Source organism: Callorhinus ursinus, unplaced genomic scaffold, assembly GCF_003265705.2.
Source record: "Callorhinus ursinus isolate GAN/ISIS: 27379988/994484 unplaced genomic scaffold, GSC_fseal_2.0 scaffold14, whole genome shotgun sequence".
NCBI classification, from domain to species: Eukaryota; Metazoa; Chordata; class Mammalia; order Carnivora; family Otariidae; genus Callorhinus; species Callorhinus ursinus.
In genome coordinates this window covers 32,197,344-32,223,068 of record NW_027397076.1, presented here as the reverse complement: position 1 = coordinate 32,223,068, position 25,725 = coordinate 32,197,344, and the positions used below count along the sequence as shown (strand labels likewise).

At 33.7% G+C, this 25,725-nt stretch overlaps 1 long non-coding RNA gene across 1 annotated transcript in view; it reads left to right on the top strand.

The window, feature by feature from the left end:
- The first annotated feature begins 315 nt into the window (after positions 1 to 315).
- Positions 316 to 25,725, top strand: part of LOC141374166 (uncharacterized) — a 35,786-nt gene continuing 10,376 nt past the window's right edge. Inside the window, exons 1-3 of the long non-coding RNA XR_012380818.1 lie at positions 316 to 464; positions 8,476 to 8,665; positions 8,864 to 9,037. This is a non-coding gene — a long non-coding RNA (uncharacterized lncRNA). The remainder of the gene's footprint in view (positions 465 to 8,475; positions 8,666 to 8,863; positions 9,038 to 25,725) is intronic.

Below are 25,725 nucleotides of genomic sequence, written 5' to 3'. Positions count from 1 at the left end.
AGTATTTTTTCCTTCCTAGTGTGACATAAATAGTAGCTCTTTTTGTAAAAAATTTTATTATGTTATGTTAATCACTATACATTACTTCATGAGTTTTTGATGTAGTGTTCCATGATTCATTGTTTGCATATAACACCCAGTACTCCATTCAATACATGCCCTCTTTAATACCCATCACCAGGCTAACCCATCCCCCCACCCCCTCCCCTCTAGAACCCTTAGTTATAAATAGTATTTCTTATCACTAATGGCATTTGAACTTCAATAGTACAGTGTATGCTCTTTGTTTATCTACTACTCTTGCTTCTGGGAAACCTATCACCCCAACATCATGTGGGAAGTTCACTTATACAACCCCATATTTACTACAAGGGTGAGTGCTGAACCAAGTAAGTCAGTCAGAATGCTACCATCCCTTCGTCCTTGGGGATGTCATTTGTGGATCTCCCATCCTCAACACAAAGGTGAGTAGTGATCCAAGTCAGCTGCTTAGAATATTTAAATCCCTGATCATGACTTATTCTAGATAAGCTGGAGAATGAATTGGGGTCAACCAGAGTCTTTTCTAAGATATAATATATTGGTCTTAGAAGAGTTTATCTTACTGGAATCAGGAACAGCTTGAATAATTGTTGCTGGAACTGAATAAGACTATCTTCTTTGAACATATGGAGGCAGATAATGAGAATAAGAGTTAAAGAAATGTATACAAAGGCATATATGGGAAATGGAGAAACATAAGATTTCATATGAGGTCCACTGAGGTCCTGGATCTAGCCATGCCTGAAGAAGTAATGATTGTGATGTCCCTGGCTGATTTCGTGTTTAATGTTAAAATATAATTACAGTACTTTTGTTGAATTAAACAATTATTTCAGTATTTGAGTTGAGATTGTATCAAGTTATAGCTAAATTCAGGTTGATTGATTTTTTATAATATTGTCTTCTCTTGTTCATAAATGCAGTATTTAAATTTCCTTCTTTGTTTCTATTTGCTGTAATGCTTCATTAAGGAATTTTCCTCCTAACTTGACCTATAACCCTCCCAACTTGAAAATACATAAATAGGTATTCAAACTGATACATATTTAAAGTAAAAAAAAAGAAATCAGAAAAATTTCATGCTTAAAAATAAAAAAAAACAACCACATGCATCACAAAATCCAGGCATATAATTTAACTTATTTTTATTAACGGCCTAACATACTTCTATAATACATTTCCCTTACATATTTTGGACAAGTATTTTTTGATCACCTATTCATAGGATAAGAATTCTGCAGTTTTTTTAGGGAGGAAATATGAATTGGTGTTTCTTTAGCATGGTTGATTTAAATTAATTTTTATTGTCAATCATTTAAATAAGAAGTATATGTGAACCAAATTCTTCTCTTATAATTTTACAAGTTTAATAATTGAAAGAAATTTCCATAGATTAGCTTTTGGCTCCAAACATTTCGAATCTTCTTTCTCCTCCATTAAACTACGTATTTCCAGGACTAAGTGCCATGAGGGTAGGAGTTTTTCTGGAAGCCATTCTTACACCAGAGCGGCTGACAGTAACTTAAATTGACAGGGAAATAGCTGCAATTCGTATCAGTAGATCCTAATAAACCAAACACAGTGTGTCCCCAAGCCTGCTCTTCCTTAGCCAAATCCTAAGATGTACATGCTCATTCCAGTGTTACCAGTCAGAATGGGTAGGGTGGTAGAAGGAAGTAGGATTCATCACTGAGATACTGTCCTCAACCAATTGAGTGAAAATATCTTACTTTTACAAACTTAACAAAAATATAAAACTACATGAACACATTGCCGAGGTCCCTCCTATGACTATGAACCGAGACCATACAAGTGAGAGTCCTCAAATTCAATCTTCATGACCTTCCTAGTAAATTTATCTCTAGGTCTTGCATAATAATTTTTAAATATCTCAAGTTTCCATTTAAAATGGTTTTGTATGTACAGCCATTTACATTAATTTATAAGAAACCATCTCACTGTCTATAATATTTATAGATATGATAGAATCATATTCTTGGGATGATTGCCACTGGGTGGTGGCATATTCCTCCACTGCACCTCTCTCTTCACAGTAGTTGCCTCTGACCACCATCACATCTCTGTCACTGTGAACTTTTCCTCAGATTGTTGGTGTTCCACAGGCCAAACCAGAGGGGCAGCTTCAACTGTGATCTTGTGGCTCTTTATTTCAGCATTTTCTCTTTTGTCTTAAGTCCATAAAATTCTTATTATTGGGGTAATTATCACTGTATAATTATAATTATTCTACTTTTTCTTTGTTTCCTTCCAAAGATGCACAGAGATAAATGATGAACAAAAGTTTTTTCTCCTATCTCTGAGGTAGTTTGGTGGGAGAGAGGAGCTCTACTTTAGCAGATTTTTCCAGCACTAGTCCAACACCCTGGGATGCCTACTGAACTGTTTAATCTGCTTCTCTCCAAACTTGAGAGCTATATTGAACAATGTTAGTGCCCTGCCTAGATCCTCTTGGATCCTTTTTATAGGTTCTGTGCATGTATCCTCAGTCTCTTTGTGCTTTGCTTCCAATGGCTTTGTAAAGGGTTATGATGCTTTTCTGCAGAACACAGGATCAATAGCTATCTCTTTGGAAAGACTAAAAGCTTCAACTCCTAGACTAAAGCACCCATTTTTTTCCTTGTTAAACCCCAAATCATAGAATGTACTTTTTCAGACTTGCTCACTCTTAGCCTATTTCTGAGAATGGATATTCTTATCTCACACACATTCTTATTTCCATGTTTCTTTGTCTTGAGACCAACACAAATTCTTGAAACATATTAAAAGTATGCTAATGGTCAGGTCACACCCACTGAATTCTTCTCCTTTTCTTTTTTCTATTTTCTGGTCCTCTTATTTTGGGGCCTTTGATAGATCAGAAGACTACCCTTGGAGATACCCAGAAAGATACAAATGTCTGAAAATTTCTTTATATCCCCTTGAGGTAGATTATAGCTAGTGCTTGACTGGTGCAGGAGTATGGATGCTCAATTCTATGTCTCAAGGGTGGGCTGACTGAGGTACAATTTATACCTCAGTCTCCCCTGCTGAGAAGAGACTGAATTACAGATGATTAGAACTGGAATCATCTGGAATCTCCCTCTTGCTTGGCTCCTACTTCTATGTCTTACTTTCCCCACTCCTTTCCTGGTTTTTCCCGAGAGACTTCCTTAATAAATCACTTGCATATTAATCCCCATCTTATAGTATGTTTTTAGGGATCTTGAACTAAGACAGTGGTATTTTTGAAAATCTACTAGCATTCTGCCCTTAACTAACAACAGAACTTACTGTTTCTTTCCATTCAATGGCTGCAATTTTCCAAAATTTTTGTCCTGAAGTGCAATCTGCTTCCTCGTTTGTTGTTATGGACAACACACACACACACACACACACACACACACACACACACACACACACACACAGAGCAATTACTCCAAAGCCAGAGCAGAAAAAGCTGAACATATGGGTATGGATTATCTCTGGTTATTTTCCAATTGTTAATTCAATTTTGGGCACAGTGACTTGGAATATTATGGGTACTCAAGAAATCTTAGGAATCAATGAATGAAATCTTTTTATATTATTCATTGGGAGAATGTAAATATAGCTACAAAATGAGAGCAGTCTTTACTGGGAGATTTTCTTTTTTCTTTTTTTTCTATATCGATCTCATTTGTCTTGTCTATTGCAGACAAGCAGATGGGTTATATGATGTATACCTCTCAAGTCACAAAATAAAAGGGCTAATTGGCTTGTGGACATTTGATTTTTTTTTTCCCATTCTAGGCTGCTAATTGAAAAATCAACAGCATCACCAATAGCTGACTTGGTTGAGTAGTTTAGCTAGCTGAAATTGGCACCGTAGTCCACTATCTTGTGATCAGAAAAAAAAAAAAAGCCTAAATTCAATCAGCTCTATACCATGTTGTAGAAATTTTCCCTATGACATATATGTTTATCCTATTTAAAAAACCCTTAGGTTTAGTACTTTTTAAAGTGAGTGGTTGGTAAATGACAAGTGGAAAAGAAAGGTTGAAAGAGAAACATCTGAAATGCACTTTATTTTGTAGTGACATCTAGTAAAATAATATTTATTTATTTTGAGTATTTACTATTCAGAGAAAAACAGATTTGCTAGGAAAGTGGGAGAAGATACAACAAAAATGTTCATGCTTTCTTCTTAGGGGGAACTTGAACTCCAATTAAGTGGTTCTTGAATTTTTTTTTTCTCTTCCTCTCTGATACCTATCTTCAGATGCATCATATTCTAATAAGCAGACACAAATTTGGATTGGCCTTCTCTTTGTTTCTTCAACCATTTAATCCACATCTATTTTTAATAAACATAGAAATATCTTCCCCCATTTTTGATTTGGCTTGCCCTCCAACTTCCTCCACAACTTTAAAGAAGATCACTGTTCTAATTTTTTCAGCATTATTTTCCATTTTCACACACACAAAAAAACTTTTCATTAAATTCTAGAAAATTTAAAGATCATTCTGTCTTCAGAAGAAAATTCAATGCTTATTCTTCAGAAGGGGACAATTGAAGGTTCTCACCAGTTTTGTATCGAGGATACTGATAATTAAAATAGGAGGGATGCACATATATTTTTTTCTTGCTTTTGATAAAACAATCTCTCTGATGGCTAAAATTTAAAAATTAAATTAATTATTACTTTCTCAAAATGTGAATAAAAATCTACTGAAGAAAAATAATGTTGCTGAGAAGAAATAACAGCACTGTTCTATAAAGAGGACTGGGCCAATAGTTGCTCAATATCGTTAGTCATCAAAGAAATGCAAGAGAAATTCATAATAAAATGCCACTACAAATCTGATGGAATGACTAAAATTTACAACATTGTCAGTGCCAAGTGTCGGCAAGAATGTGGAACAACAAAACTCATACATTTCTGGGAGCAGTGTAAAATGGTACAACCGCTATAAAAAACTGTCAGAATCTTACAAAGTCAAACCTTATGGCTCAGCAATTCTATTCCCAAATATTTGCACAAATAAAAATATTGTTTAAAAAAGTCTTTTACAACAATGTACATAGAAGCCTTACTCATAATAGCTCAAATTAGAAATAATTTGAATGTCTATTAACAGGAGATGAGAAGCATCAGTAGGTAAAACTACTGATACAAAATCCAAAAGGTTGATGGATCTCAAAACACATGATTAGAGAGAGAAGATTGACAAGAAAGCATACATACTGAATGATTTCACTTATATGAAGTTCTAGAATAATTAAGACTAATGGATGATGATAATCAGAACACTTGTTACTTTGGGGGAGATATTTACTGGAACTAGTCATTAGGAAACCTTTAGGGAGGATAAAAAAGTCCTAGTATCTTGAGCCAGATAATGGTTACACCAATGTATAAATTTGTCAAAAATCATAAAATTATACACTTAAGATATTAATTTTTATGTATGTAAATATACTTTAATTTTTTAAAAAAGTAATGGAGATTAAAAAAAGAAGAAAGAAGAATTAAAATAACTGTGTGCAGGTGCTGTGTTAGGCATTTTATATGTGTTAACAATTTCATCCTTATAACAGTGCAGTGAACTATATGTTTTATCTAATATATAAAGGTATCATATATCAGGTGCATTAATTTATTTGACCAATTTATATAAAGCAAATGGAAAAGTCAGTATTCAGTCTGAACTTATGATTTTTAAAGTGATTGCTTTTTCCACTATAATCATGGACTAATTAAATCTTGTATTAAAGTAAAACTGCAAATAGGTTAAAAAGAATATGAAGAGATTGTAAAAGACATAAAAATATGAATAAACACAAACATAGGATAAGCTAAAAACAAGTATTGAGAAAATGGAAAATATACAACCAACAAAAAACCTATTAAAAAAGGAAATTCACTGTTGTTTTTGAGAGACTGAAATACAAAAAAATAAAATTTGCAACATCAAAGCAAATGAAAAATACCAGAAAGAAAATATCAAAAAGGAAGATACAAGAGCAGTGTGATTAAGCACAGGAATCTCAGCACAGGCTGCAACTCACTTTTGTGATTTTTGATAAGTCATTTAACCTTTGCCTTATTTTTTTCCCATATATAAAAGTAGAAATTCTAATAATGACTTTCCTTATAAGACTGTGGGGAGGATTAATTAGGTAATGTTCTCAGGAGCTTTGAAGATTAAAAGCCTCAAATAAGTGCTAAGTATAACATACAAAACCAAAGAGACATAATCAGAAAATACACAAGTCAGAGAGATGAAAGGAGAAAAATAAGCTTATAAAAGAGTTGGAAGTTAAAGTTTGGAAAGATATGGAAGTGGGGGGGGCAGGATTTACAAGTTTGGAAAAATTTAACTCTAAACAAACAAATACATGAAATCAAATATTAAAATGTTACTGGTATGTATTAATTCATTAAGAATATGATAGTTTGAAAATATATATCAATGTTATTTGTGCTGCACCAGAAACTGTTAATATTTTCTTTGCAAGGTCACAAGATGTGCTATATTTATCATATCTATCACTTCCAAAGCTGTGTCCTTCATTCCTGTCAAATCTGCTGTTAGGTGTCACACGCCTATCCCATGTAAAACCTTTGTTCCCAGATTCTACTTATCCCTACATCTACTCTAAATATGTGAGATTCACAAAGTCAACCCAAAATAAGATGGATGGGACTCAGTGACCACAAAGGGCTTCAGTAAACTGTGAAATAGGGAAATGAATGGTGACTACCAGAAAGAAAAGATTGGATGGAGTAAGAAACTCTAAAACTAGTTGCTGTGGTGAGCTTTACTCTATAATCTCCTAAAACCAACTGAGAATTTCAAGGAGAGAAAAATATCATGACTTAATCAGATGGTAGGTTTTTTTAAAAAAAGTTTTGGGTTTTGCATGAAGAATTTAGTTTAAATATGTGCTTGGAATAGCACTAGAATATTTATCAATATGAACCACAGGTACCATATAGGTTTGAAGTAGAACCAGAATATTTAATGACACCACACAGACACTGGCCAATCAGAACAGATGTTGGTAATAAACAACTGAATTGGTACCTGCCCAGTGGCTATTAGTCCTGAGTAGGACCCTGGTGAGCAAGACAGTGAAGTTGGCTTAGTTCAATTTCAGGATCTCCATCTTTCCTCCTTTGATGACCTTTTCTCCTAACTTTCACTTTCCTGGTCCCTGACTAGTGTTCTATCACCTGCAAGCTTCCTGCTAGTCTTTCAGGTCCATTCACTGCATCATCTTCCTCATTTTGACTCTATGATCTACATTACCTTTTGGTATCCTTATCTTATCAAAATTCCAATTTCTTCTTGCATAAGATTAAGGAAAAAATGTGATCTGATAACCTCATTTACACTAAAATATTATAAAGGCGAGTAGCTCAAAGGTAAGCCTCATGACCCATCACAAATTAACACTGAAATGGCTTGCAGGCCTCTGAAGTACTTTGAGATAATTGGGTGGGCTTCTTCTCTAAAAGCAAAATAGGAACTTTTGAAGCAAATAACTTTAGCAGGTACTTTGGGGGTAGTAGATTAACCTAGAAGTCCTCAAATCAAACAATTTATATATTTATAGAATATTTCTCTTTAGGATCATCTGTAAAATAAATCTCATAAAGACATAACTTATTTGATACCAAAGCTTAGCCCACCTTTTCATGAATCTTTCCCTGATCCCTACCTCTCTTGAAATTCACTCTATAGTTATTTATGTACTCTCTTGTCTTATCTTCTGGACTGCTAATGATAGTATCCTGTCTAATTCATCTTTGTATACCATGGTAACAAATACAGTATATCAGTCAGATTAGATAACTGATACTATATTACCAATACAGTACTAGGCCCTTGATAAATGTTTTTTGAATGTTTGAATGATGCAATGAATTAAGGATGGGTAGGTGAAGTAAGTATGGCCATTACTCAGGAAACTATCCCTTGATGTTGCCAAAGACAAATTAGGATTTCAGTTAGATTATATCCCAAATCGTATTTCTGAACATATCTCTTTCCAGCTTGAACACCTTCTAAGACTCCCATTGCATGCTAAAACTCAAACTTCCCAGATAGGAATTAATAGTGTTTCAGGGTTTGGGTTTAAATACACTCTTCACCTTTACTGGTTATTGTATATACTTAAGTGCCCAGGGAAGATATAAAATCCAAACGATTTTGACCATTTCTTCAACATGTCATTAAATTTCTCATCCTTCCCCGTATTCTGAATAGTTACCACACTCTCCTTCTCAAATACCTGTCCAAATTTAAAATGTTTAGTAGTGCTCCTGTGAAACATTTTTCTTCCCCTCTTAATGCACCTTTCACATCTATTTCATGTTATTTGTGGTTTATTTCTATTGAGGGCAAGGATCATGTCCTATCTATCTTTGTACACCCTATTTCATGTAGTGCAGTACCTGTGATGTGGCCTCCCCTGAGGGATCGTGGTGGACTCAGCTCAGTAATGTCAGTCACCAAACTTCACGGTACTAAGGAAACTGACCCAAGTCCTGCTTTGCATGAACGATTGCATTCAGAATTGCTCTGAGATCAACAGTCTCTTAAAATTACTTCAAAGCCAAGAAGTAATATAAAGCTGGTAAGCCTATAGTAAATTTGGAAGAGAAGTATACCATAAATTATTTTTTATGAGTGGGAAAATTATAGGTATCTTCAAAAGCTGACTGAAATATCCTAAAGAAATATTTAAAAGATGGTTTGGAACAAGATATAACTGTGCCAAGGGATTCTGTGTATGACAGAAACAAACACTCAATTAATATATTTACCTAAACAGCTAGTTTCCTCCTGGAAGGAAAACGGCACTTAATTAATTTGGCTGAATAAGACTCCTAACTGAATTCTCAGCTATGTTGTTTATGGGGTCTTTTCCAAGACCAACTCAAGATACAGAAGTTATTGAAGAAAAGAATTGGAAAAACTATGTATACCAAGGACCTTCTAATTAGAGGTAATTATTTGATAAAGTTATTGTCCTGTTTTAAATGTATTATTAGAGATACCTACCTAGAAGGGAACTGGTACAAAAGCAATGGATTAAATGTAAGAAGCTAGTTTAGGTTCTATTGGTTTGAAAGGAACCTGTTACCTCCTGGCTGTCTTTGGCCCCATCCCACATTCCCCTGTTAGCAGGTGCAAAGTGGGTCACCCTTGGATCTTATTCTTTCTATCGTATATGAAGTGAAGATAGCTGAGTTGATAAAAATATATAAAAGGAAAGAAAAACTCTTAGCCATGGCCAAGAGCTATTGAAATCTTTTTTTTTCCTGAATATAACATTTTAGAAAACTTCAGAAGAATATTTTCAATAGTGATAGCAAATGCCTTGCTTTGACGTTAGATCAGAGGTACCCAACTTTAGTGGTCAAAGTCATAGAGTATCTAGATAAAAATCAAAATATTAAGAGGCACTAAGTACAAAAGCAGGTAAATTTCATTGACTAATTTTACATTGGACCTGCACTTTAGAGCTTTTCTGCTAAAGGGACTTGGGTCAACTATGTCTTTAAATTAAAACTTGTGCTTAGATAGGCTTTGGAAAGTACTATAAATAATTATACAGTGACAAATTAACTTACGAATATCACCAGATATTTTCTTTTGACTCTGTCTTATGCCTGTGCCTGACAAACATATTTGTTTGGCATTCAGTAAGGGATTGATGACATTTAAGGAAAGCCTGATCTGTAGTGATAGCCAGAGAGCTGTTTATATAAAGGGAGGCTTCAGGGCTACAGAAATATGCATCAACAAACAAAAAAGAAAATACTTTGCATATCTTGCAAATATCATCTGAGGCAACAAATAATAATGTGTTTATCTATTATGTTGCTAAGTGTTGCTGCTTTATATTCCCCCTTCACTGAAGCAACTGGAAGACTTAAGGTGCTTATAGAAACAAGGAAGAGAAAATCCTTGGAGAGCATAAAAAGGTCCAAAATTGAAGGAAACACTTTCAAGAGAGATTTTTGTTTGTTTGAGGAAAGTAAAAGAAGTTAGTCACAACTTCAGTTACAGTTTATCCAGTACTTCGAAATTCTAACCATCTAAACAGGAGATGTGACATACTGCTTACCTAAGGCTACTTTTTCCCTACTGGGCTTACCTTTACATAATCAACTCACCATAGTGGAAATGTGTTCTAATTTAGAGAGGGTTCTCATTTCCCTCACACAGTCATGTTAGAGGTACAAGATAACAAACTATGATTGGCAATTATTTCTTTTGTGTAGTTATGGTTTGATTTTGAAGTCATATACAACTCACATCACTATGGGATCCAACACTACAAATACAGATAAACATTGTGAAATATTATGTATGAGATATTAACTACCAATCATGTATGTGCTACTTAATATCCATCAAAAATGAAAAAATCATTAGGTAGTACTTTGGTTTAAATGTAAACAAAATTGTTTTTAAATGCATCCGTGTCTAAGGTGTTCAATCAGCATGTTCTTATACAGAGTGCTGACTATTCCAGGCACTGTTCTAAAAGATAATCTATTATGAACATTGTGTCATATTACTAAATATGTTTTAAAACAAAATCATTGTTATTTTTCCCAACTAATTCTGTTACAATGAGTGTAACATGTCATTTAGCAACTTTCCTGTCTTGGACAGTTAGTTGGCGGTTTCTAATTTTATCATATTGTAACAATGCATTTTTTGAATATTCTCAGAAGGAAAAATATGCCATTTTTTTCTCATTTTCCTTGGGGGTGCTGCGAGGGGAGTTTCTTGGAACTGAATTTGTGATAGCAAATGGACATTTTAAGGGTTAATGGGTATTATAAAATTTCCATTCATAATCTTTTATCCCTTGTTTAGCCAAATGACTGATGATTTTACATCCTACCCATATCTGGTGAAGGGTCTCTCTGAAAAAAAAAAAAAATTAAGCATTGTTAAAAAAGAAGTAACAGGCCCCAAATGGAGTCTCATGCCTGAAACAATGCATTCTTTGCTAATACATTTTTTTCTGCCCCCATACCACCTTTAAAAATCTTTCCTTTTCTACATTTAGGTGGAGCTCCTTTCCATTTGCTGGATGAGAGGCTTCCGGATTTAGGAATCCATGAATAATGTCATTTTGATATCTAAATTTACTCAGCTATTTTTTGTTGGTTAACAGTACAAACTTTCTGTTCTGCCCTCACCAGACCTAGTAGAATGGTCTACCCACAAACAATCTGCTGAGTTAGGTTGATAAATAAATTGGGTTCTAGTTCAGCCATTTTATACTCAGCGTTCCTCCTTTCTTAACCCCTACCTCGAGTTATCAGTCTCATTTCCCAAGTATGTGCCAGTCTTCTGTACTAGAAGATAAAATCCTTTTTTTCCCGATCGTTTTATTCACCCTTATTTTCTTTTCAGATCCTAGCACAATGTTTTGAAAATTCTAAATATTCAGCAAATGTTTGCTGAATAAAAATTAGCTTTGGAAATATATACCCTAATATACATACATACACTAATATATGTGTTTATATACATGTAGACATATAGACATAAAGATAATGTATATACAACTATTTATATATAATTTAAGAAAAGTCTAGAATATTTCATTTCTGAGTCACATGGTAATATTTTAAGCAAATATTGAGTTTCAAATCTCAGAAGGCTCAACAGAAATGACATTTTTGTTTTAGGGGATTATTTTTGTATTTGCAAAGACAACCAATCTTAGATGTTTCTATCTGCAAAAGAGCCCAGTTTAGATAAAGAGAAATGAAAAACCTATAATATTTCATTAGTTGAAATAAGTTAGATCAAAATTATCTCACTGGAAGTGTAATGCAAACTTGTTCATGCCAAACACCCAACAGAGATTTTTGCCTCCTTGTAAAGTTTTCTGGCTCTGTACACCTGGATAGAACCTGATAGTAACTTCCTGGCATCATCTTCTGGGCCTGCTCAGAGTAGAGTTGTGATTTTTCTAGTATTATAGCTGATGGTTGACAGCTAATCCTAATGGAAAAGCAATGCCACGTTTGCTAATCCTAACAGAGAAGCTAAACCACTTTCACTTTCAATCTGAAAATCCAGAATCAGATGAGTTTTTAAAACAAGATGCCACTTTAAATTTTATCCCAATAAACACAAGATTGTGTATGTTTATCTATATACATAAATATTTCAAGTCTCTTGCTGTGTTTAAAAATGTATTTGAAGTCACTTTCTCCCCATGTTATAAAAAAGATAACCATTTTTACAACTCTATTTAAAGGTCCCACAAAATTTATCACAAATCATTAAAGAAATGGCAGCTATTTCTTTACCACAGACTAACCACTTTATTCTCTTTTCTTTATTTCTCTTTTTTCTAGTTTTTTAGATTAAATTGTGGTGTTTATAATTCATACAATAAATACGAGTTCATATACTGTTTTCAGAATTTTGTTTCTGAAACAAGGTAGTGTAAGGAATCATATAGCTAATTTATATAATTATTAATAAAAAGTTATTGACAACTAAGATTTGTATTTTACACACTAGAAAATATTTTCTCATACATCGCTTAAAGCAATCCACAAACAAGGAATATTTTATTAGAATATACATTTTGGCATTGCAGATGAAATCACCTACATGTGAGAAAGTTGGCCAATGGGGTAGCTTTCATGGAAATGACTCATACTGGATCACTAGACTAATTGCTAAATTTCCAAAAATTTTATCTTCTAATTGGCAGCATGTAGGTAGCTAAGAATTGTCCATGGTAGGAGTATTTATACCATAGAAATTGGCAAAAGTAGATCCACTCCACCCCAATCCATACTACTTTAAACATTTACCAGTATATCATGGGCCAGACCATGTTCTATGATCTTTGTTATTAACAAAATTCTAAAATTGCTTTACTTCCCATTTTTTTTTTTAGGTTTAAAATGGAAGCCATAATAATCTGTTTATAAAATAATAACTCTCTGAGAATAAATGGAGTAAAGATTAAAGTACTAAATTATTTATTTAAAAATATCATTTCTACTACATTTTTATTTCTTTTACTATGTGGAATACATTTTAAAGGTATTGGGCTACTAGATGGAGACTATGTGTTTATAAGGAATACCTAGTCTCATGGATCTTTTAGTCTTCATATTTTTTCTCCTTTACATTATAGAGAAACACAATTAGAAATAAATAATCAACAATGTTAAAATAATTTCTATTAAATATTTGATTGAGGACATAAAATCTTGGTTAAACAATGGTGCATGTTCCAGATATGATCTTTTTGGGTTTGAGTTTTTAAGCTCATTTGTAAATTTAAAAAAAAATTTAAAATAAATTAGACATAAGCCTTTTTTTTTTTTAAGATTTTACTTATTTATTTGACACAGAGAGATAGAGAGCACAAGCAGGGGCAGCGGCAGGCAGAGGGAGAGGGAGAAGCAGGCTCTCTGCTGAGCAAGGAGCCTGATGAGGGGCTCTATCCCAGGACCCTGGGATTGTGACCAGAGCTGAAGGCAGCTGCTTAACTGACTGAGCCACCCAGGTGCCCCGACATAAGCCTTTTTGATAGCAAAAATTCTATGATTCTTTTGGTCAAATTTACCTGCATATATTTTCAATATATTTTTTAAAGATTTTATTTATTTATTTGAGAGAGAGAGAGAAAGGGAAAGAGAATGAGAAGGGAGGAAGAGCAGAGGGAGAAAAAGAGAGAAGCACACTCCCCACCAAGCAGGGAATCTGACATGGGCCTCGATCCCCAAACCCAGAGATGATGACCTGAGCCAAAACCAGACACTCAACTGACTGAGCCACCCAGGCACCCCTATTTTCAATATTCTTATACATTTTATTTGCTTTATTAATGATGCTCATGTCTTGCTTATGAATTGTCATGGGGCAGATAGTGGTTTAGGCATAGTATACAAAGTTAGAAGTCTGGCAAAAACTGTCTTATAATATATGCAGATATACCCTCTCCTACCAGAGATTTATGGAAAATATGTTTTTGGTAAGGTTTTCTTATAGCCATCATCCTCAGCTGAAGCAACTGGTTCATAAGATATTCACAATTAAATACAATAATGAGAAACTTTCATCAAATAGTAAAAACAAACTCTGATTAATCTAATACATTTTACAATAACTAGAATCATGGCTCTCTCAATGTAAAATTTAGGAAACTGTACCAAACTTAGAGCTACCACAAACTTTCTACTTTAAAACTGTTCCTAAATCACAATAATAAGAACAAAGGCCCCAATATTAATAATGAAAAAGTGGAAAAACTATAATTTAATGAGTGCTTATAATATGTAGAACATTTTAACAAATACCTCACATTATCACATTATTTATCACAACAATCCTATAAGTATGTAATATTTGTCATTAATAAAATAAGAATTACTACTATTAGTATTACTGACATTCCACTGGTGGGAAAATGAGGCTTTGAAACTTAAGCAGCTTATACATAGCTAATAAGTGTGGGGTTTTATTTTTTTTAATATTTTATTTATTTATTTGAGAGCCAGAGAGAGAGAGAGCACAAGCAGGGGGAGCAGCATAGGAAGAGGGAGAAGCAGGCTTCCTGCTGAGGAGGGGCCCAATGTGGGGCTGGATCCCAGGACCCTGGGAATCATGACCTGAGCTGAAGGCAGGCGCTTAACCAGCTGAGCCACCCAGGTGCCCCAGATGTGGGATTTTAAAGGAATTGTCCAAATTTCAAAGAATCATCAAAATCACCTTCCACTATGTAGTGCAAGTATAATCAATAACATAGACCAGATAGAGCTAAATGGATACAATACTCATTGGAATCTCGGTGCAGCATAACAAGGGAAAATGTTGAATTCAATGAAGGTATATATTTGAAGAGAAAAGCTAAAATTATGCATTTTAAGTATGTGGCACAGTTTTTCCTACACTCAAAAATATACAAATATTAAAGAACTAAATAAATGGAGATATATTCCATGTTCATGGACAGGAACACTCAACATTGTCAGGATGTCAGTTTTTCCTAAGATGATTTATAGAATCAATGCCATCTCAATCAAAATTCCAGCAAGTTATTTTGTGGATATTGACAAACGGATTCTCAAGTCTATATACGGAGACAAAAGATCCAGAATAGCTAGCACAGTGTTTAAGGAGAAGAACAAAGTTAGAGATGTGACACTAACTGACTTTAAGACTTACCATAAAGCTACTATGATCAAGAAAGTGTGGTATTGGCAAAAGAATTTACAAATAGATTCATGGCACAGATCAGAGAGCCTAGATATAGACCACATAAAAATAGTAATGCATCTTTGACAAATACACTGGAGTAAAGATAGTCTTTTCAATAAATAGTGCTGTAACAACTGTACAACCACATGTAAAACAAACAAACAAAAAAATGAATCTAGACACAGACCTTAAAACCTTTACAAAAATTAACTCAGAATGGATCATGGACCTAAATGTAAAATACAAAACCATAAAACTGTTTTGTGCTGGTCTCAGCCTTTCCATAGTGACACCATCAGCTAAAAATGCCTGGAGGCATTCACCAGGGCATCCACAAACATTTTCTTTTTTTGAAACCAATGTTGTGGCTTCACCATCCCTTCTGATTCTTATTATGATTACAAGGTACTTTCAACAATAACCATTAGGAAACTTAGAGAAAAAAACACAACAAAAACAATAAAAACGGAACAAATAAAAAAGGGTTTATTACTCACAAGCCCTGGAGTTACGTGGCATGCCTTGGACCACACTGTGAGGTTGTAGGTAAAAAGAGAAAAAGAAAGGATGTGGGTCAGGGGATCTACTTTTGTTGGGGTTGAAGGTGGGATGATTTGGGTTTTTCAGGTTCACTGTTTAAGGGTGAATTTAAAACATAAAGACAGGAATTAAAGCTGGAAAGGGAAAAATAAGCTGCCCAATATCAGCTACCTAAATCAGTCAGAGATTTCCAAAACAAAGGAAACTTCAGTGGTGGGATGGTCTAACTCTTTATCTAGTCTTGTGGCTAGCAATGTGTTTATTCAAGGTAACTGTCCTTGAAGTGGATGCCTGAGTAATGAAAAGAACATCAGGCACTTCCACTACAGTAGAAACAAAACAAAGCAAAAAAATAAGCAAATAAAAAAAAAATCCAAAAAAACCCCTACGTGTCAGGAGTTTACACTACAAACTCCTAGAAGATAGCATAGGAGAAAACCTAGATGACCCTGACCCTAAGACAATGAGAAGACAAGCCACAGAGTGGGAGAAAATTTTCACAAAAGACCATATTTAATAAAGGACTGTTATCCAAAATATACAAAAAACTCGTAAAACTCAACACTAAGGAAAATAAACAATCTGATTAAAGAAGTGGGCAAAAGGGACGTCTGGGTGACTCAGTTGTTAAGCGTCTGCCTTCAGCTCAGGTCATGATCCCAGGGTCCTGGGGTCAAGCCCCACATCGGGCTCCCTGTTAGGCAGGAAGCCTTCTTCTCCCTCTCCCATCCCCCCTGCTTGTGTTCCTGCTCTCGCTGTGTCTCTCTCTGTCAAATAAATAAATAAAATCTTTAAAAAAAAAAAATCAATTCTCAATTAAGGAAAAAGATAAAAATTTATCTCAATTCAGCAATATCCTATAAAATCCAGGATCCAAATACCTTGAAGAAAAATTATAAGTAGATTAAAAAATCACATTACATTTTTACCTTAAACCAGGGCAATGGGGGTCCTCACTCTGTACCTTCATTTTAGAGGGTTCTGTCCTCGCTTGCTCTAACTCTGAGTTAGGAATTTGGAGTAAGGAATTTGAAGATCAAGAGCTTGTGCTCATTTGGAACACGCATTCTCGTTCCTAGGCATCACTTTGGGTACTAAAACCCCAGAATTCAGGGCCATTCATGATGGGGAAAAAGAGAGGCCGCTAGTGAAGGGGAAGAAAAGACAGAAGATGGAAGGTCCAACATAGTGTAGGTAGAAGCCCAGAGTTGCCACTTTTTGAAAGGCCAGATTCTGGCACAGGATTCCAAAGACTAGCCAAACATGGTCTTCCAGAGCATTATGAAAGTATGTGTATGTCAAGTAGGAAGCTAGAACATCTTTTATTTACAGTTTTTCAGCTTGATTTATAACTTTTTAACATTTAGACTTACAATTTGTGAGTCTCCATTTTCACTTTTGTTCCGGGCTGCACGGATGTTTGGGATAGGCTTGCCATGAGCATTGGTAAGGATATTTTTCATTCTCTCCAAGTTTTCTTTAAATATAGGCCTATGGGAAGAAATAAGGCAGGTATTATTGTATTGAATCTACTCGTTCAATAAGTTGAAAAACTCCTTGCTGATTCTCTCACACAACTCTACTGTGTGGAGTTCATTTCACGTGTAGCTGTCTGCATCACCAGATTCTGACAGTGCAAATGATGAAAATACAGCAGGTGCAAGTGTCCCAACTGCCTCATGAGCTATAAACTAGTATCATAAACGTGTTTAACTTCTGCTATCTGGAATTATTATTTACGTTATACAAATAGCAATTTCAAATGTAGACAAGTCTACTATATGTCTGCTTCAGTTTGGGATGGTCATACTTTCAGAAAATAAAAGCAGGAAATAATCCAGGTGATGATCCAAATTTCTCAGATTCAGAGCATCTCACACATTTTGTTTGTTGATGATTGTATTGGTTCACACACTTTGTATCTACTTCTAGGTATTGTTTTCTCACACAACTGTAGGGTTTGGACATAAATGTACTATTAACATTACCATCCTCTGCTATTGCTTTAGTTTCACAACTACAATGTTCACTGAAAAAACTCTAGTATAGAAGTCTAATTTTTGGGAAAATAAAATCCCTCAAAAAGGTGAAAAAAATTGTTAAATACAATAATTTGGGATTGAAATTGGTCCTCTATTAGTAAATAACCTCAGCGTCACAGGTATATGTTAAATGTAAAATGTGTAATGTTACATTTTAAATATTGCTTAAAGATTTTAACGACATATATAACATATAGTGGAATTCACAATTAGTGTGACTATGTGACTTCTGATATCTTGTTGGCTTATCTGGAAATCTGATGACCATACACTAAAATCATGGCTGAATGCTGAGAATTGCAGGGATTTTTGATGATGAACAAGTGAGAACGAATTCAGGAAACTCAGTGCAAATGCTTATAAAGAACTAGGTAATTACTTGTTCATGTGGATCTGCTTTCTTTGTTCTCTGTATCAAGCTTAAACTGTGCTAGTCTGCAGATCTATGAAGAGGCTGATCAACCACATTGAAATAGAACAAAATGCCATTAGATGATCCAAGAAATAAGTCATGGAACTAGTACAGAAGCTGTTTGCCCCTAGTTTAGGCAAGGAAGGTCACTATTGTTAGTAATACCACACCAAAGGCCAAGCAAACTCCATTAATGAAAAAGTACCACTATGAGTAAACAGAGAAGTTCCTATTAAACGAAGACTGTGGAGATGAGTCAGTCGGACTTGCTAAGTTTCCTGTGGGACCATCTTGCTGTCTTGAATACAGCAGTGCCTACATTTGAGATGCATTGATAATTCAAATGAGATTGTAATATTTGGGTTTCAAAAAATCATATGATGGGACATTGTTTTGTTTTGAAAAATATATTTAGAATAACAACTTTTGAAGTCTTATGAGTATATCATGGTTTTAAAATGTTTTAAATAGTAAAAAAGATTTTCTAATTATCATTTGTATAACTTTTTCTGAAGATCTCAGAGCAATCAAATTATGCAAGGTCTTCATAAATTTGCAAATTTTTATCATAGTGCAGGAACAAAAACTTTCCTGTGAAATTAGGTAACAATTAGATGGGAAACAGTGAATTAAATTTAAAGGCATATGAATTCATGTTGATTAAACTAAATGATATATTACTTTAGATGTTGAAACCCACAGAAAATTGCCTCAACTAGATTAAAAAATGTGCAAAGGTTCTAAAGTCAGTAACACCTCAAAGTTGAAAAGCTACATACTTTAAATGATATAGGTTGTTTCTGCAATATGCCATTAAATTTTTAATTTTAGAACTATGTACAAACTTTAAAATGATCTCAAATTTAGATACATAGCAAAAATTAGGAGAAGATGTTTGTTTTGTAGATATGATAGAAAAGTACACATTATTTTTCTGAGGTACAAAAAAATGTTTAAGACCTAAAACCTGAATTTAGAGAGTGAGAGAAAAAGTTGTCAGGAACTATTTTCCACTCTATAGCTATGAGTGCTATAAAAAGGATCTAAAGTCTATTTCAAGCTTTAAAAATTAAAAAATTACTTCTACATTAAATAATAATCTTATTAAAAATGTAGAATTGAGACAGATTTTTTTTTAAAGAATTTATTTATTTATTTATTTATTTGAGAGAGAGAGGGAGAGTACAAGCAGGGGGAACAGGAGAGGGAGAGGGAGAAGCAGGCTCCCCACTGAGCAGGGAGCCCTAAGCTGGGCTCTATAGGATCATGACCTGAGCTGAAGGCAGGCGCTTAACTTACTGAGCTTCCCAAGGATCCCAGAATTAAGACAGATTGAAATAAAAATAGTTCTTGGATATAAAATCAAATTTTTCCCCCTTAGGCCCTCCTGAAAGGATGACTCTAAGTAGGTAGCTCACTTAGTGTGATATGCAATACCGTCATTGCTGCCAGTCCCCAGAACCGCTGCACGGTAGATCGCATCACTGCTCAATTTTATGTTCTGATCAGCCCAACCTGATGCTTTTCCCTTTTCATCAAAACAAATATATATTTTTTCAATATTACATATTTATTTTTTTTACCCTTTATTCATTTACTTAATTTCCGTCTTTTCTATCTTCCCAGGTTTTTTTGTAATTTATGTAACACTACTGTTCCTCCTGCAGTATTTTTCCAAGAAGAAAGGGAAGTCATTAACATATGGTTGTATTGTCATTTTCATAGAAACAAACAGTGCCTATTGGTGATCATTGATCATGTATTTGTTTACAAGTTAACTTCTTCAACGTCCTTATATGGTTAGCTTAGGATACCTACCTCTCTTTAAGAGGCATCCTTTTGAGTATTTTCGGTGTTCAGATCTTATAATGATATGAAATACCTCAAAAAAGCAATCAAAGGAGGTGGATACTGCCATTCTCACAGATCAAATTTATCGGTAGAGTTGCTATGAGATTAGTATAAATACATACTTAAAATATGTGGTCACTTGACTATAAACTACAGCTAATTCTTTATAATGCAAAAATGTGTTAAATGTTTTATTTAATTTGGTTAAGAGGGGAAATATCTTAACAGTGTAATAATTTTAAAAAATGACCTGTGGGATGATAATGGCAATTACACCAAAGCTGAGGCTACAGAACTGATCTAAGATATATGGTCATTCTCTTGGTGGAACCATTAGGTACATAATATCACTACCATATGTTATTTTACCAAGGAGATGACCAGAATGACATTTTAATATTTAATTCTAATATGATACAGTCTTGTTTATAAGAAGTTATATTTTGAGCTCAAGTAATATTTGATTTAATAAGTGAGTTAACTGTGCAGGTTAATATACATATTGCACAAGGGCATGCTAATGCAATTAAAAATTAGCTCAGGCAAAAATTATCATGAAAGATTTATAGAGTGCTAACAGCAAAGATTATTTCTGTATTTACTATGCCTAACATTGGTTCTTCAAAGACATGTTTCATATCCATGTTCTTCTGTAACTTAACTCTTTCTTGGTAATAAAATATTATTTGAATTCAAAGATAAGTCTGCATTTTAACAAAAAGGTTCTAAATCAACTTACTGAGGCCATAGTGGTTAACTTTCATATCATTTAAAGTTTAAGAAAAAAGAAGTTAAGTTTTTTTGAGAGACTCATTTGTAACTATGTGCATCTCTTGCCATTAACTTGGTGACTAGATTATTCTTTTTCATAAGGAAAGGCTATATAATTTTTTTCTCTCTCTCTCACTCCCTTTCATTCTCTCTCAGATGGCTTTTCTCATTAAAAGTTTCAGAATTGTTCATTGTTTTGCCAAGTATTTATATTTTAAATAAGTAGGCATAGTTTTCTTCTGAAAGTTGTAACAAGGCAGAATTGAAAGTGATTTTGTTTAGTAATCTGTTGAGAAAAGTAGATATGGTCATACTGTTATTTGACAATCTCTAGTATGATAGTAATATATCTTTGTGAATAATGGATATTTTAAAATATCTATTTGTTTTCAATCTTATCAAATGTGGTGTTACTATATGCTTATCATTGACACTATGCTTATTGTCACACAAAGAAAAATAAAGCAGATGTGTTTCTCATGTTCACTATTAACTTATTTTTAATAAAGGTGTAAAGTTGCTTTAAAGTTTTAGAACGCATAATGACAATTGGTGTTTTCAGATTTTTTTGTTTTTTTGGGTTTTTTTTTTTTGGTGAGGTGTTTTTTGGGTGTTTTTATTTTTGCTTTTGTTTATTTGGGTTAGCAGCTCACAAGCAGAAGATCAGATTTTTCAGCTGTTGAATGAGACCAAGCACTTCATGTGGTTCTGATGAAGATAATTTCTAGAGCAAAAATAAGGTTCAAACAATAGAACATGACCTTTAGGATCAAAAAGCAAACAAAAACCTATTTGTGTTCTCTGATATCACTCTTAGATTAAAGGTTTTATTAAAAAATAAAATCAGCTAGGAGTCCTCCATTGTCTTTGCAGATCATCAATACTCATAAGTTATCTCCTATGTCATTTATTTGCTTCATTCTGTTTTCCCTGAGATAATAGATTACATAACAATGGGCAACCGTTATCAGCACCTTTAAGTTTCCCATCCTTCTCTCTCAATTCAGGAATGCTTGCCAAATGAAACAACAGATTGGATTGGAAGGATATATCCTAAATCATATTTTTGATTCTTGACTAAGTCTGATCAGGAAAGGCTCTGAGTGAAAATCTTATCTCCTGCTGTTTAGGATATAGAAACATCGACTTTTCCACCTCTCTCAGTCTCCCAATTCTCAGTAATTTAGATTACAGACCACAGGCAGAGAGACCCTCACTTCTACCTTTGCTTGCAAACTGCAGATTCTTGCCTGGGCTTATCTCTTTCTTACAGAATTTTGCTAAAAGTAGCAGGAACAGTTAGAACTCAGTGTTTTTCCATCCTCTTCCCCCACAAACTACAAAATCAAAGGCATTTGGTGTGACTTCCAGTTATTACAGGTCATAGTTTATGAAATATTTTTCCTTACGACAAATGTCACAAGCATACCAACATAGAGCATATCCTTTCTTCTGCCTGCTATCCATACACCAAGACAATGATACGTATTTTTAATTTTTATTGCTGCAAAGCCCCACTTCTAGGTACCAATTTCTATATTAGTATTCAGGCTATACTGCTGGAACAAGGGATCCCACATATGTGGCTTGAATGACATGGGAGTCTACTTCACACAAAACAGTACAGAAGTGAATTTCCCAGGGCTGGTGAAACTGATCTACTCCAGCAAGTCAGGCATCCAGATTCCTTTCATCTTGCTCTCTCATCTCCAGGTGTTCTGTCCTTGAGCATATCATCATTGTTAGCTAGCATCTATATCCACCTTTGAGAACAGAAGAAGGTGAATAAGTAAATCCGTGGTTGGTGGCTTTACATTTAAGGTGCTGATCTAAAAGTTCCTCATTTAATTTCCTTGCATATACCACTGGCTCAAAGTGAGTACATGGATGCATCTACACTAAAAGAACTAAGAAATATATTTTGCTTGGTTATGGTGTTGTAACTAAAACTTGGGAGTCCCATTATTAAATGGAATAAAGGAGAAATAAATGTGAGAGCACAATTAGCACTCAATGTCACAAAATGGTACTTGTAAAGGATAGTAAGAAAATTGAATGAAAATGTGCATTTGCTATGCACAGGCTAGTTTTTTTTTTTTTTTATACTACTCATTATTCCTGAAATACTCTTTTCAGGTCCATTTTCATTGTGCAATAATCCTCTTACAGAAACTACAGCTTGGCTTTAGTATTTCCTATTCTATCAAATACAAGCCTTCTGAGTGACGGTCCAGCTCTCCAATGACTTCTTCAAATACTTGTTTATCCTCATCTCTGAAGTCATTTTACTAAGCTCTTAGTAATACTCATTCCTCCCTTTGTGTTTTTAATCATGGGATTTTTTTCCCTAATATCTCCACTCATTTATCTTCATCATCTTCAAAACCTGATTTGAAGTTTTCCTTCTCCATAAAGTACCTGATTTACCTTGCATAATTTGCTATTTCTTACATCATCACTTTTTACTATGTTAATTTGCACTTATGAAGATGTTACCTTTTGTAATTTTACACATTCCACCTTTATATGCCATCTTCCAACTAGACTATAAACTTTTCCAAAAGAGAAAAAAAGTGCTTCTTATCCACACACTATAATACTATAGTGTAAATGCTCCTTGCTAAAAAAGCATCCCTCTTATGAGAGAAATGTTTGGAAAAAAGCACAATGTTTGAAGATGAGCATGCCCTCTCTATAGCTGCCATTTAAATAGCAGTATGATCTTGGACAAGTAACCTGATATCCTCTGTTTTGTTATTGTTGTTATGCCAAATATGAAGTCTACAGCTCTGCTAGCAGAGTTCTTCAGGACTAAGCTTGGTGACGATAGCATATTGCTTATTCAGCTTTATTATTTAGAATATCTAATATTTAGGACATTAATAATATCATTTTTCTATGTAAAAGTTCATATTGTTTACAACTATTTTACATGATTTTTGTTTGTTATAATATCAGGCAACATTGGTACGCATATCAATGAATACTACTATCAGCATATTAACTTCTAATGATAATGCTCAACTGCTTTCTCTATGGACTTCTAGGGTCATATAAAAAAGAAAATTCACATATTAGACCTATTAAAAATAAATTTACTATTTATTTTACTAAATTAAAAAAATATGATTAAACCAATAGAGGCCCAACAATCTCAGAATTTGTAAAACCAGAAGTGAACCAATTCCACACACAGTTTATACTGACTCAGCATTTTTATGCAGAAGAATTAATGTAAAATAATATGTTAGGGTTATTTGATCTCTAATGTCTCTTCCAGCAATAACACTTCATGACTTATACTGCAAAATATGTAAGTTTCTTTATATTTCCAAATATTAGTATAACATATTCACATTATCATTTTTCTAGTAGATTAATTTAAGCCTATCATATCAAGAACTATACATGAACTTTTTAATTCAGTATCTCTTATGTTTACAGACAAAACTTCTCATAGACATCAAAGTCATATAATTTTGGATCCTACTGAGGCTGTCTTGAAATAGTAAAAATAACTAGCCATTCTGAAAATAAGACTGGGCACTTAATGTTGGCTTCACATAATAGGGATTTTATTTTCTACTTTAATGCCCTGAATGTACAATGGTTCTATATGCACAATAGCATTTGTATAATTAGATGATACCAAGAAATATTAACATTCATGTTTTCCCCTTCTACTTATTTTTTTCTTAGTTGATCAGAAACCAAATTTATAAGTCTTACATACATATTCTCAGAGTTTCTATATTCTCCTACCAAACTTGTTGACTAATCCCAACTAAAAAAAAATTGGCCTTTTTTGAATATCCCAAATTTGTATTTGTACAAAATGAAACAGATGCAAACATAAGAAACTGTTTTAGTTGATTAAGACAGTTGAAGCAGATGGTTAAATAGTTGCTAATATTAATCCACCCAGTGCTAACCTAATTCATGGGATATTGCCTATCCTTTATTGCAAGTTTGGTCCTTCATGTGTCTTTTGGCCTACATATTTTTATTAAGTTAGTCAAAATTGGATTTGTGACCTATAATGAAAGAACCTAAACTAATCCAATATTATTTTTATAACTTTCCAATAGGAGGATAAAAAATAGTTGGGGAAGCCCTAGAGCAAAGTAGCAGGTGAAAATGAACAGGCAGGTGAAAATTTTTCAAAACCTGTATGAGGGTTTAATTTATTTTCGTCCTAAATTGAATTAAAGATATGAGCTCCCATTATGGGATAGGATAAAGGTAACACTCTCTGGGGGAAGATAATATTGTAATACCAGTGACTTGGACTGCATAGAGATAGGAGTATATGACCATATGACAATAAAAACAGATCCTAAGTTAATCCTGATTAAAAAAAATGTTAGCAGTTTATTTAAATTAACTATGATTAATATATTTAAGAAGCTAGAGAAATAAATGTAGAAAGTTTAAAAATGGAAAATATCACTAGAGAACTTGAGTATGAAAAGTCAAATGGAAATTCTAGATCTAAGCAATATAGTCACTAAAATTACTAAAAGCAAACTATATATAGGACATGACTAGATTTGTATGAGGAAAGATGGTGGTACCTGTGCTAAATCTGAAAATCTGGAAAAAATATAAATACATTAAATAGTTTGAGTCATGTGGGAAACAATGAAAACATATATCCTTTATCTCATAATGAAGAGGCCTGAAAGAAAGGGAAAGAGAAAATGGGGCAGAAGCAATATTTGAAGACTTGAAGGTTTGAAAATTGTCCAAAACCATTGAAAGACATGAACCTTCAGATTCAAGAAGCAACTACAAACAATGTGAAGAAAGAAAGAAAGA